Below are 4,736 nucleotides of genomic sequence, written 5' to 3'. Positions count from 1 at the left end.
TCCAAAATAAGTTGAGTAAGGTAGAGCGATGTCCGAAAAGATTGATAAATAAGGGGCAATGAAATCTGAGAGAAACTAAGTGAGGTCGACTGATATTGGGTATTATTGACCGATAACAAGTGAAATTAAATGAATCCATGGAAATTCAGTTTAACTTGATAACATATAAACCCATGGAATCCATGATAAATTGAGTGAATTCGAGTGATATCAGGCATAATTTGTGGATAAAAGATGAAAATGATTAATGTGGATGGACGTTAGATTAGATTGATGATAACTGGAGAAAACAATCGATGTGATTTCTTCCAGATAAAGTGGGTATACATACCTCTGACTAGTTCACAAATTCAAGGTCAAGGGGTATGCGTATCACTGCCAGCTCGTGAAAGTCATATCCAAAAGGTATGCGTACCTTCCCCTATTCCCGAACTCAAACCCAAAGGGTATGCATGCCGTACTTTCCCCTATTAACTTAATATTCACCGAACTTACTCGTATTGACTCAATATTTCCCGATGTCATACGATTTCGCTCAACATTCTCAGATTTTACTCGGAATGACTCAATATTCACCTGTGGATTTAGCTCTCTGATGAACTATAGAGGTAAAATATCACAATTTATGGTTCCCCGGTGGAATTAGCTATCAACTACACAAACTCAGGATACCAGGTTGCTAGAGACAAAATGTCTTATGTTTCTGATGTGGTCAGGGATACATAATTCTCGATGCGATTTTACGAACTTAATCGTCGTCAAAAATTCACCAAACAGTATGCATACCGGGTATGCATCCCTCTGATTAGTTCACAAATTCAGGCTCAAGGGGCATGCGTATCACTGCCATCTCGTGAAAATCAGATTCAAGGGGTATGCGTACCTTCCTCTATTCCCGAACTCAAACCCAAGGGGTATGCATACCACTCCATCTAAAGACCGGAAAAAATCATTGTTGACAATTAGTCCGAAAAAAATCAAAAATCACAAAAAAGATAAGATTATGAAATTATTCGAATAGATATCATTATGTATTTATTAATTATGAAATTCTGAATTTAAAGTATTTACTAATAATTATGAAATTATTCCGAATTATTAAAAATCATTTACAAAGAGTATATCATGTATGAATAAAAACACAAATTTACTTTGAAAACAATGGTGATCCGTATGACATTAGTCCTACCAATAAAAAACTAAAATGTATAATCCGACGGATATTAACTTAAGTTGAAAAGTCATACGGATTCATCATCGGAATATTTGGGCATTACTGAAACCTGACCTCGGTGGCAAGGGGACGCGTGGTACACTATCTACCTTTTCAACATTTTTATATCAAAAAACTAAAAATAACTCAAGTGTAAATCACAAAAAAGAAGTACTAGGTATAACGCCAAGAGAAACCATTAGATTGTTTCACCATTACACGTGGTTACTAGCATGACTTTGTTAACCAATTAAATAGGGGCTAAAGCAAACATTTGTTTTGCTGTGTCTTAGTGGATAGTTAAGGTAAAACCCTAATAGTTCTGCTTATTAACCACAGATTTTTCCTTTTTTACGTCTAGTGCCATTCTATTTATTGTACACTAACCCTACGTTTCATCACTTCCCACTTCAGCGCCTCCTTCCTTTCCTCCCTCGGTCCATAGATCTCTCTGGATCATCTGTTAGATTTTAGTCTCTTAGTGATTCAAAAGGTTCGATGAGGACACAATTAGGGACTAGAGTTTGTAATTTTTGCTCTTCTCTCTAATCAATTTATGATGTCTGAGAACTATTAATCATGAAATCCGTTTTTTGTTTTCTAGTTTCTTTTGATTTAGTTAAAATTGGTCTGATATGATTATTTATCATTAGGTCCATTTCATGGATAAATGATGTGGGGTTTCTAAATTTAATTTGTGGTCGTTTCAGTTCATGGATTTTTCATTTCCATGTTAATTAACCGCGAAAAACCAAGACATTCTCGAATCATGGCCAATTTTTTTTTTTTATAGACTTTGTTGTTTTTGTTTTGATATAGATCGCGAGTTAAAAGAAAATATAGATTTTCTTATGGTGATTAGTAAATTCTTATGGTGATTAATAAAATTATTTCTCTTTTTAATTTGGTTCATAATTTGTTCATTATTAATTTCATTTAATGACATTGTGGGATTATCTAAATCAAAACACTAAAGATGGATTATCTAAATCAGACACCAGAAAAGTTAATGCAGAATCGGTGGAGCGAGCACAAAAATTTGGTAGCTTAAAAACTTGAGCAACCAATTGCAGGCCAGTTGTTCTATGTATCTATGAACTAGTATTTTACTTGCTCTAGGATCATCGGTCGAGCTTAAAAGCAATGGGTGTTTTACTTGCTCCAGGTTGGATGATCTAGCTATGAAGCAATGAATATTTTACTTGCTCAAAGTGGTTGGTCTAGCCTTAAAGCATTGGTTATTTTACTGGCTCCAAGTGGTTGGTCTAGCTTTAAAGCGTTGGCTATTTCACTTGCTGTAGGGTGGTTGGTCTAGTTTTGGAGCAATGACCAAAAAAGTCGCTTTATGATAATTGGTTGATACCTAGAGCAAGTGCCTAGCTGCTCAATACTTTTACAAATCCCACCTTTTGCAACTCCAGAGCAAGTGCCACTTTTAATCGCTCTAAGGGTTAGAGCGTCGGCTTTGGCAACTAAATCTGCGTGGTCGCTCAATCCAGTTTTTCTTGTAGTGGTCCTAGAAGATGAAGCCGTCCCTAATAGTACTACTGACGGCCACTCAGAACCGTCCCTAAAAGGAAAATCCGTCCTTAGTAGTATTAGTGACGGTGGATCTGGGGACGCAGCAACAAAGGTCCCTAATAGATTTTTGGGACGGCTTTCAAGTTCTTGGGATGTTTTTCTGACCGTCCCTAGAGGCCTTCCGTTTTGTAGTGGATGCCTTATCATCAATGAGTGAAACTGAATATGATACTTTTGTATTCCATAAATTGGATCAACCATTCAAATCCATAAATTATAATGTTCTCTTGTTGGGTTCTTGTAATGGTCTAGTTTGCCTAAAGTATACCAACTTCCCGTAACAAAGAGTTCCTTTGTCTTTGGAACCCAGCAACTAGACAATTTAAGAAATTATCCAAATCACCACGAAATCATGAGAAATACGAAAACGGCGTATATATCTTTGGTTATGATCATAACACTGATGATTACAAGTTAATAACTGTGGTAGACTTTGATGGACGACAGAAGAACAATTCTTTAGTTGAAGTCTATATCTTGAGAGAAGATTCCTGGAAATGGATTCAAGGTGTACCTTATATATTTTCTGGGGGCAAAAATGTGTTTGTCAATGGAGCTTGGCACTCTTCTGGGCAATTGCGTCAAAATGACACATACAAGTTGATAATCTCTTTGAATGTCAGCGACGAGAAAGTCAACGAATTGCACCTACCAGTACCAAGTAAACTTTTTTTTTGATAGTTAAGTACCAAGTAAACTTATAAATGATGAACGTTCCTTGATGATACGTCCACATATGTTGATTAGGTAATAGGTATGGGTACGATGGATATGTACGTATGGTTGTGTAACTAGTTAGGGTAGTTTTAGATGGTTATGGCATAATAGTTGTTCTGGGTGTGTCTATATATATATATATATAATGTTGTAATCAGAATAAGGATGTTAATGAATGGAAATGTATTGAACCTCTTGTCTGTGTTGTCTTCTCCCTGTTCTAATGTATTTTTCTTCTTCTTGTCTGATTTCGTCTCTCTTTATCTGTTAAATTCTTCTTATTTCATTAATGATATTTGATTGATGAGTTTTGGGCTCATCAATTGGTATCAGAGCCGTTCGATTTATTCGGACAGTTCCTTCCCTATACAAATGGATTGGCGTAATGATGTTATGGAAAATATCAAAACTAATATTTTGATTCTTTTGGAACAAAATAAGGAACTGTTGATCAGGAATTCAACAATATAATCAACGTTCACAACAAAGAAATGAAAGAATAGATAGAAGATATTGTTGCATGTATTTCAGACATTTCATCAAGACTTTTGGCAACAGACGAAGAAGAAGAAGACTGCATCAACCTAGAAGATTTCTTCGACATATTTGCAGAAAAGGATGAAGTTGTTTGTACACAATTTCAAAATTGTTCATCATATAATATTGACGATTTCTGTAGATACCAAAACCACACTCGACGCGTGGCGCCATATGGAAGAAGGAATAACTTAGCATCTCTATAATTATTTACATAGTATCTTGGCTTAGTTTCTTTAATTTATAAGTAAAGGAAATTTTTGTAAATTCGCTTCTACTCTCTAGTACTTAAGAAAATATCTAAGAGAGAGTAGGGGATCAGATTTTATTTGGTGAAACTTCATCTTCTTCCCCCAAAACTAGATCTAGAAGAGCTCCAAAAACTCATTAATAGAGTCTTATCTTGTAAATCAATTAATCATAGTGAAGAACCATGGATGTAGATCAATTATGATCGAACCATGCAAAAATTGTGTGTCTCTTTTATATTTAGCATTTAAAATTATCATTTTAGTGTTCAACAAATTAGGTTTAGAGATTGTTGAATGAGTTTGAAGGTGAAATGAGTCGAGAACAAAGAATATAACATTTGGGTGTAGCTATGGAATTCCGTAATTACATTTTGGCGCTAGAAACAGGGACATTGAACCTGTGATGTGTTGATTCAAGGAAAAGATCCATAAATTTT

Source organism: Papaver somniferum, unplaced genomic scaffold, assembly GCF_003573695.1.
Source record: "Papaver somniferum cultivar HN1 unplaced genomic scaffold, ASM357369v1 unplaced-scaffold_30, whole genome shotgun sequence".
Taxonomy (NCBI): Eukaryota; Viridiplantae; Streptophyta; class Magnoliopsida; order Ranunculales; family Papaveraceae; genus Papaver; species Papaver somniferum.
Note: the sequence above shows the minus strand (reverse complement) of the source record.